Here is a 10156-nt window from a genome sequence, read left to right on the forward strand (position 1 = left end):
CACTGAAAAATCAATCCCCAGTTGTCCTTTGGCTCTTCTTGCTGTGTACACATATATCTGATTTGTTTGGGAGAAAGTGTTCTAGATGACCTAAACTGTCCATGAAATGCGCTTTCAGTACAAAATCTTCTATAGGAATCTATTTTTTTGCTAATAATATCTAACTGAACTGAAAGTGCCACTTAAATTGTCACTAGACTAAAGAGAATAGTTCACATTGTGTCATTCTCAGTTACCTGATTCCTACAGAGAGAAAATACCTCAAAAATTCTGCCTGGCCTTTTCTGTTCCTAGGTTTCCATACTTTCTAGGGTCTGACAAACATGGGCAACTGCAAATAATTTGGTGATTGTAATCTTATGGACAATTATTTAATCTTAACATTTGGGTATTTAGTGTTCTTATTGAATTCATAAAGTTGCCTCTTGATGATGTCTCTGTCTTTGAAGTTAAGAGTGATTTTTAAACAATATCCTTGAAGCTTAGCCAACATAGAAAACATTCACAAAGTACTTTCACAGGATAGTAGCTCAAATCTTAAGCTTAAGAGGATGCTAAATTAACATGCAGAAATATGTAACAAGAAAGAAGAGAAGGAGGAAAGGGCAAAGGGAGGGGCGGAGGGAATATAATCTGGGATAAAGCAAATATTTCACAGGAATAAAAATTCTGTTAAATTGGTGTATAGTTACAGATGACAGAATTTGGCAGGTTTGGGGCTTTTTTCCTAACCATTTGGAATAACAAAGAGATTTGAGGAGGATAAAGATACAGTGGCAACAAAAACTGGAGTAAAATAAAATCACCATAGTTTTTACAAATATTATTATTGTGAAGAACAGGATTCAGTAGAATTTTTTGTAAAGAGCCATGCTGTAAATATGTGAGGCTTATAGGCCATTCAGTCTCTGCTACAACTGCTCAGCTGTGCCATTATACAGTGAAAGTACCATAGACTGTACATAAACAAATGAGTGTGGCTGTGTACCAATAAAACTTTGATTTTTAGACACTTGAAATTCTAATTTTATATAACTCTCATGTATCACAAAATGGTTTTCTTCTTTCATTTTCTTAAACATAAAAAGATGTAGAATCATCAAACTGTAGAATCAGTTAGGAATTGATATAGCCTGCAGGCCATACAAAACAGGAGGTAGTGGCCAGATTTGGCCCATGGGCTATAAAAGCAAGGTCATTTATGATGCAGGACAGAACCTAACTATCCATCGTGTGGGAAAGAGGAAGAGGTGGGAATTTGGTTAGAACATTAACCAGCTATGTCCCCCATAGCAAGAGGTTTGGCGTGGTTGGAGAGCTGGGCAGTGGAATTGGGACCCAGTCAGGCCAATTTTGGCAGCTAAGGACCGTCTTTGCTGAATGTATGTTAGCAGGTCTCCATGTAGTGGCAATACTTCTAGTGGGACAGGTGTTAACAAAAAAGGTCATCAGTTTGAAATGGAAACTCTAAGATGCAAGGGCTGTAGACCTAGGGATACACAGTGGGAGCAGGTTGGGGAGCTGACAAGGTGATCAGGGTATGCAGTCTAATGGGCTGAGCATCACAGAAGGTTCCAGTCCCAGTGGAAAAAAAGAGGTATCACTCAGTAATCAGGGAAGCAACTCTGTCATCAGGCATGCTCGGGGGAAGGCCTCACCAAGTACCGCATCCTAGTGATCTCTGAACAGGGCTTAGGGCAGCAAGACAAACCCTGTTCCCACATTGTGGCACATAATGCTCCTTATATTCTGCCAGGCATTTCCAGATCACATAAATAACTGGATAAAAACGAGCAATAAAACTGAGTTGGGTAATGAAAGGCATAGATTGACAAGTGTCATTTGAGTATGGATTCCAATATAAAACAACAATTAGTAGAATTGTTTATAAGAAAGATAGTTACTTTCAAGGATTCTGACCCCATACTAGCTTTCTGGATCCTTGGGCAACTTGAGGCTTTAAGACTCTCAGGTGTTGAGATAAATCATACAAGCTTTTAGCTATAAGATCTCAAATCTCACAAGTCACTGGATTCTAACAATACCCAGGAAGTGCTCCACTCTGGGAGGAGGGTTTAAATTTCTGAATGGATCTTCAGGTCTCTAAATGTGATGGAGGATTGAAACAGGCCCTGTGAACGTCAGATGCAAACTCAGAGCCCAGGATGACTTGAAGTCTTATCTAGAGCTCAAAGGTAGAAACTAGTGGCCTCAAATAACTAACAGAATTTACTAATCCACAATTTACTGAGCATATTGCCAATTGATTCATCAACATGAGTCCCCCTCACTTTGGAGGGGAAAATACTGAGCTATTTAAACACCATTTTAGCAGGCACAAGTTGCTGGTCAACCCTAAGATACAGACATCACAGAATAAAGACTGTAGATATTTATTAAAAAGAAAATAATCAAAACAAATGAAGATGGAGAATTGTCACTATAACAAATTACAGAAAAATGAAAAAGTATAAAGTCAGAAGGAAGTAGAAACAAAGAAAAATGGAGATATATTTGAGGAACTGTATCCAAAAGAAGGTGTTTCTTTAAATACCCATAGGTAAAGTTCAAAATGATGGGACAAAGACCAAAAGGAAAAACATCCAAAATGGAAGCTTTTTTAAGCAGTAGTACAAACTTAGAAATCTAAACCAGCTCTGGAAAAAGAAAAATGTTTTGTTGAATAACAAAAAACTCTGTTCCCCAAAATTAAAAATAAAATTACCTTATGATCCAGTAATTCCCGCTTGGGTATAAATCCAAAATAATTCAAAGCAGGATCTCAAAGAGATATTTGCACACCCATGTTCATCACAGCATTACTCATAGCATCTAGAGGTGGTGGAAGCAATCCAAATGTCCATTAACAGATCGATAAGGAAAATGTGGTGCATGCATACAATATTATTCAGCCTTAAAAAGGAAAGAATTTCTCACTTTTCTTTTAATGGGAGAAGGAGCCAATGGAATAGCTAGTCTTTATTGGAAAGAAGATACTTTACAGCACATTTTGAATAAGTTAGAGCAAAGGCTCAGTGGGCCAACTGGTGGGGCAACAGCTTATAATGCATTCCACAGCTAGGGCATCGCTGGGTCTCACCTTTGTGCAGCCAGAACCAGATGATGGCACTATTGTCCTCTTCATAGATGCAGCCCGCTATTCACTTGTTGGTGATAGATGGGACTAAATTCAAATCTTCCTTGGTGCCAAAGCTGCCTTAGGGCCTAGCATATAATATTGGTCCAGTCCCTTCCATGCAGCCATCATGACCTCCCTCTTCAGCCCAATAGCCTGCTGGTCAGCAGTAAGAACACCACCTTCAGAGGCCATGAGCACACTGCAACAACTCAATTGGGATGGCAGGCCCTGAGGGCCTGCGTGGCCAGTGATCTAATTCTGCAGAATAACCTTGAAGCCATCATGCCTGCTACAAATAGTAGCATTTCCTGAAATTCTCACTTTTGTTACAATGTGGATAAACCTTAAGGACATTATGCTAAGTTAAATAAGCCAGACACAAAAGGGCAATTACTGTATGATTCCATTTATATGAGGTGTCTAAAGTTGCTAATTTGTAGGAATAGGAAGTAGAAAGGTGATTGTAGAGGGTGTGGGGAGGGGAGCAAGTGTTTAGTAGGTATAGAATTTCAGCTTTGCAAAATTAAAAAGTCCTAGAGATCTGTTGCTCAGTTACGTGAATATACTTAACACTACTGAACAGTATACTTCAAAATGGTTAAGATGGTAAATTTAATGTTATGTGTTCTTTACCACAATAAAAAGAACTATACAACATAAAATTATTTTTAAATGTGAATACAACATCTAAATTTTTTAAAGATTTTACTTATTTATTTGAGGAAGAGAGAGGAAGAGAGAAAGCACGAACAAACAGGGGGAGGGGCAGAGGAAGAGGGAGAAGCAGAGTCCCCGCTGAGCAGGGAGCCCGATGCGGGGCTTGATCCCAGGACCCTGAGATCATGACCCAAGATGAAGGCAGCCACCTAACAGACTGAGCCACCCAGATGCCCCCAAAATCTAAAATTATTAAAAGAATTATTATAAAAATAAAATTAAAATAATTATTACTTGTAATAAAAATAGAATTTAAAAATTTAAAAAAACAAAAAAAAAGCTCTGGAACTGAATAACCCAAGGGAAACCCCAAAAGTGTTGGGTCTTTCCACTGGAGTCCCAGTGAATACCCTCCATATTTGGATACCTCAATGTTGTCCTGAGCCAGAGAGCAGATAGAGTGGTTGCTGTCACCCTGCCTCCAGCCAGCCAGCAGCAAGAGGCAGGCCCCAGCCCTCCGCCTCTCCTGTGTATTATGACCAGGACCTGAAACCTTCCTGGCTTCCTGTCTGCACCAGCCTATGTCCTCCTCGAAGCTGTGTCATCAACAGGCACATGGCAGCAGCTCATTCTTTCCTAAGAGCCTAACGATCCTGATTTAGATCACTGGAATACTTTTAACAGCAACCTTGCATATCCAAAAGTTCAAAAAATAAGTTTACTTATCTTTGTCTGAAATTATTACTTTGGAGAAGCCAAATTAGGAAATTACTCATCTAAACGACTCTACTTGGGCACCTGGGTGGCTCAGTTGGTTAAGTGACTGCCTTCGGCTCAGGTCATGATCCTGGAGTCCCCGGATCGAGTCCCACATCGGGCTCCCTGCTCAGCAGGGAGTCTGCTTCTCCCTCTGACCCTCCCCCCTCTCATGTGCTCTCTCTCTCTCATTCTCTCTCTCAAATAAATAAAATCTTTAAAAAAAACATAAAAATAAAAAAATAAAAGACCTCTACTAAAAGAAATCCTATGTTTTCATATAATATTAGGAAGCTGTTTTAAAAGGCATTTAGGCTCTCCTATATTCTCCCAGGCCACTGCAAGATGAAAAAACTTCTTTACTTAAATGTTAAGACTGGCCAAAGATTTTCTGGGCTATGCACTGGGTGTTATATGCAAACAATGAATCATGGAACACTACACCAAAAACTTATGAGGTACTGTATGGTGACTAACGTAACATAATAAAAAATAATAATAAATAAATAAGTAAATATAAAAAAAATCAGGTAAACAAAGCAAAAGCTCTGAAATGCAAACAAACCTGGAAATCCCTCACATCAATTGAAAAACTTCTCCCATAAAGAGATCATAATAAAATTTGCTCACTTTTTAAAAATACTTTTTAATATTTTTTTAATTAAGTAAACTCTATGCCCAACATGGGGCTTGAACTCACAACCCAAAGATCAATCATTGCATACTATACCAACTGAGCCAGCCAGGTGCCTCAAAATTTGCTCACTTTTATATGCCCAGAATTTGACACATGAAGAGCAAACAATAAATAATTATTGAATTGATAAACGAATGAAGCATCCTACCTTCTCAGGGGTTTGATAAATAAGTAAGAGCTGACAACGTCAGAGTGATTTCTCTAAGATGCACTAAATTTGGTCTAAACAAAAGTTGGAGGCTGAAATTCGGTGCTTCCACTGGGTAGTTTCCAAGGCTCCCCTTGATAAGTAAGATCATTTATATATGTGGGGAGAAAGGCACCCTGAGGGATTTAGACCTCCACTCACAAAGTGAACTGCAGGCAGAATGCTGTCCACTGGGCACGCACATCCTGAACAGGAATGGGAATTCACTCCAAGTTCGGTGGGCCGTGACGTGGCGGGGAGGGGCGGGGAGGAGGGGGAGGACATTTTACCATAGCAGGTTGTGGATGACTCTCCCCTGTGCTTTTTATTTTTAAGTAAAAATGCCTTTAAAAATAATTTTACTGTTTGCTCAACTCAGAGCAGCAGCAGCTATAAGACCAGGTCTGCCAAAATCCATTGACTTCTAGTCTCACCTCAATCTTCTTTTGGGGATGTTTCATATAACCTTTGGATAAATCACCTTGGTTTCCTCGCTTATAAAAAATAAGTCTAATAATAGTACTTACCTCAGAGGTCCCTTATGGGAATAAATGAAATAATGTATATAAAGCACTTAGTGAAATAGCCAGCATAAAATAAGCACTCATTAAAAGCCAGATATTATTTTTTTTCACTATTATCCAGAATGTGGCATAGCCCTCAGTGTGTGTTACCCCAGAGATAATATGAATCATACATTTCTCAGTTGGTGGCAGAGGACTTGATAGCTGACTTCCAGGTGCAAACAAAAACTAGGAGCCCTCTGGTATGTTAAAAGACTGGACCCTGAAAAGTTTAATTATCCTGATTCCCCAAACTGGTTTTTTTAAACACATGGTTCCATGATGCAAGAGGTGCCAAATCTAAATCTAACAGAGATACGCTGGGACCTCACAGAACTGCTTCAGTCCTGCCCAGAACCTTCCTGCAGCCTTCCTCCAATGTCCAGAGCACACATCTGACTCAGTCCTGCCACAGGAGGCTTGCACAGCCCATCCACCAGCACATATTCTGAACACATGGGGCAGAGCTATACAGCTGCAGCTGACTCAGAGATGAACAGACTTCCAAAATGGAAAACGACACCATATGATTTCCCTCTACATCTCCCTTTGAAATGAAAGCTCTCCATCACCCACCCCCTCCAACCCATCAAGTTCCAGCTGCACCAAAATGCATTTCTGGGATGAGTAATTAGTATTAGAACATCTGTAGACTCTTAGACGTGGTTTTATATTTGGGGACTTGCTGATTATTCCCACTCCATCCTGTATGTTCACACCCATATTAGCGCTGCATAAATGGAAGTTGAGAGGATTTTGCAGTTTAGAGGGGTTGGACTGTTCCTTAAAGAATTTGAAGAGTTAAGTGACCATGGCTGGGAAGACTACAGGGTGTGATGCAAGGTGAGCCCTGCAGGAGGCAGAAGGGGGAATGAGACAGGCAGGTGGCATGGAGCACTAGAGAGCCTGCCTCCAGGACCAGGCTGTCTGGGGCTGAGTCAGGTTCCCTGTGCCTCAATTTACTCAAAGGTAAATGGGAATAATAACTGTACCCACCCCATAAAGTTGAGCTAGGGATTAAATGAGTCTATATACAGTTAATGCTGAAAATGAGGAATCTATAGAGGCCTCCATCTATATGGGAAAGAGGCATATACATGATACCTATCTGAAGCTACAGTAAGGCTGTCCAGTAGGAAGGATAGAGAAGTCTGGGAAGGAGGGGGCTCTTGAGTGCCCTCATGCAGAACATGTGGGCTGTCACTCATGTTGCTCAAGATTATCCAGAGGCAGCCCTGGATAATTTTTAAACCCTTCCAGGACATTCCACTGGAATGCATTCCCTAACCACCTTACCTAAAGGAGGCCCCCTTTACTCTCTCTACATTCCATTTTCATCAGACACCAATCACTCTCTGTAACCATGTAATTAATTTTTTTACAGGCTTATTTTCTTTCTCACCAGCTAGAATGTAAGCTCCAAGAAGGCAGGGGCTTTCCTGTCTTGCGCTGGTACACAGTAAGTACACAGTAAGTACTCAATAAACATGAAAGAAAGACAGAGAGGAAGGAAGGGAGGAAGAGAGTAAAGGTCAAGAGGGAAGGAGAAGAGGGAGGAAAGGAGGGAGGGAAGGACAGAGGGAGGAGGAATTGAGGGAGGAGGGAGGATGGGAGGGAGAATGGGAGAAGAGAGAAAGGGAGGGAGGAGAAAAGCTAAAACAGAGACAATCCCGTAACATCCCTCAAACCGCCCACAAAGCTAAAGCAAGGACATCATCTTAATCACACTGAGGCATTGCCCCTTCAGATGGTTCCCCCTATAAACATTTATTGGCTGGCATTCAGTTAGAACCCTGGTGCCATTTTTTTAATGACTGATTTTTGTCTAGTAAAAATGGAGTTGGCACCAAACCAATAATTTCAACATTACAAAGATCATCAAATATTTTATTTAAATTTTTTCAAATGCATTTTCTTAAGGAAGCATGCATTTTTTTAGCCAGTGACTTTGGTCTACATTTTATGACTTATTTATATATCATACTTTTAATCACTGCACTGTTACGTGGAAATTATTGTCTTTGGAGGGAGAATGCAGGGTTGAGATAACTCCTTGAAGCTGGCTATGGAAATTCATATGATAGTCCACCGAAAAGAAATTATTACTTTACCTGGAATTCCCTGGTGCTCTCAGTCCTCAGTTTGAACTCTATTAATTACATATTTATATGCCATTTACAGTAAGTACTCTAAATTTGAGCACCCAATATTTAAATTTTGAATACTTACTGTATTCACCCCCATAACCTCTTTTCCTGCTGTCCTTCACCACTCCCCTGCACAGCTCACAGTTCTTAGGGCTGGCCTTGCTCTTTTCCTGCTTTGCACACTGGCTCATGCAACATCCTCCCTCACCACTTCTTCCAGGTGACTCTACCCATTCTTCAAAGTCCATCTCAAGTAAAAACTTTCCATAAAGCTTTCTCAAGTTACTTCCCAGACTATATTTCTTCTTTTATAAATCCCACAAAGGCTTTATTGTTCCTCTATGACATAACCAAACACTGCACAGCACCGCGCTATATATTTGTCTCTAGAGACCGTGAGCTCTTTGAGGGCAGAGAACATATATCACTCACCTCTGAATCCCAAGAAGCCTCTAGCTCAACATCTTAATACATAAGAAACAATCATTAAATGTCATTGATTGATTAACTATTCATTGTTAATTGCCCTTCATCTCTGGACAACTGAAAATTTGCAAATCATCCACTAGGCCTGTCAGAAAATGCTTTCTTCAAGGTCTAGGATTGTCAATTATAGTTAAAGTTGTTCCCAATTACTAGCATTTCCAGAAAACTATAAGATATATACTCTTACTCTCTCTACTCATATTTATTTATTAATGAATCCATAAAAATTTGAAAAAATAACAAAAAACTTAAACAAATATGGTACAAAGAATCCACAAACCAAAACCCGGCACCCCAAACAATATTACTCACCAGAAATCTGGGCTTCCATTGAGGCTTTGTCTGAACTGATTTCTAGGATGAGATAAATCCTTTTTAAAGTGCAACATGGGCCTTAATATGGACCTTTTACTACAGCCAGGCTATCCTTTCTGGCACAATTACTAGCCCTTCTTCTAAAACACCATGTTGTTAACTACGTGGGATCTTCACTAGTCTTTAAATATATATTCACTGAGCACACACTTTAAGCAATGTTCTGGCCATATAACAGTAAGAAAGAGGAAAAAGCAGTTACCTTTGTAAAGCATATATCCAAACAGGTAAATACACAATAAACATGATAATCAAATAAATTATGTAGTATGTTAGAAGATGAAAAATTCTAAGTATAAAATAATAGGACATATCTCATACCATATGCAAAAGATTCACTCAAGAGAACCATAGGCCTAAATATAAGAACTTACACCATAAAACTATTAAGAGAAAACACAGAAGAAAATCTTCATAATCTTATATCAGGCAGTAATTTCTTGGGTATGACATCGAAAGCACAACTGGTAAAAGAGAAAATAGATAAACTAGCCTTCATCAAAATCAACAATTTTGTGTTTCAAAAGACACCACCAGGAAAGTGAAAAGAGAACCCACAGATTGAGAGAAAATATTTGCCAAAATATATCTGATAAGGGACATGTATCCAGTATATGTGTGTATGTATGTGTGTGTCTGCATGTGTATATGTATGTATGGGTTTTATAAACACACACACACACACACACACACATATATATATATATATACACCCTCACAATACAGTAAAAAAAAAAGTTAGATAACCTGATTTAAAAATGGCAAAAGATTCAAATAGACCATTCTCTAAAGCAGTTATGCAAATGGCCAATTAGCACACAAAAAGATGTCCAATGTTATTTGTCATTAAGAAAGTGCAAAACAAGGGATGCTGGCCAGCTCAGTTGGTTAAGCAACTGCCTTTGGCTCAGGTCATGATCCCAGGGTCCTGGGATGGAGTCCATGTTTGGGGTCCCAGCTCAGCTGCTTCTCCCTCTGCTCCTCCCCCCATGCTCTCTCTCTCTCTCTTTCTCAAAAAAATAAATAAAATATTTTTTAAAAAAAGAAAAGAAGAGAAAATGCAAAACAAAACCACAGTGAAATACCACTTCATACCTACTATGATGGCTATAAGATAGACAAAAGAGAGACAATAACAAGTGTTGATAA

The 10156-nt window shown here is 39.3% G+C and overlaps 1 pseudogene; it reads right to left on the reverse strand.

Moving 5' to 3' along the window:
* Positions 1-2987: 2987 nt before the first annotated feature.
* Positions 2988-3420, reverse strand: LOC118536837 (cytochrome c oxidase subunit 5B, mitochondrial pseudogene; annotated as a pseudogene).
* Between the last annotated feature and the right edge of the window lie 6736 nt (positions 3421-10156).

The sequence above is a fragment of the Halichoerus grypus genome, chromosome 5 (assembly GCF_964656455.1).
Source record: "Halichoerus grypus chromosome 5, mHalGry1.hap1.1, whole genome shotgun sequence".
NCBI classification, from domain to species: Eukaryota; Metazoa; Chordata; class Mammalia; order Carnivora; family Phocidae; genus Halichoerus; species Halichoerus grypus.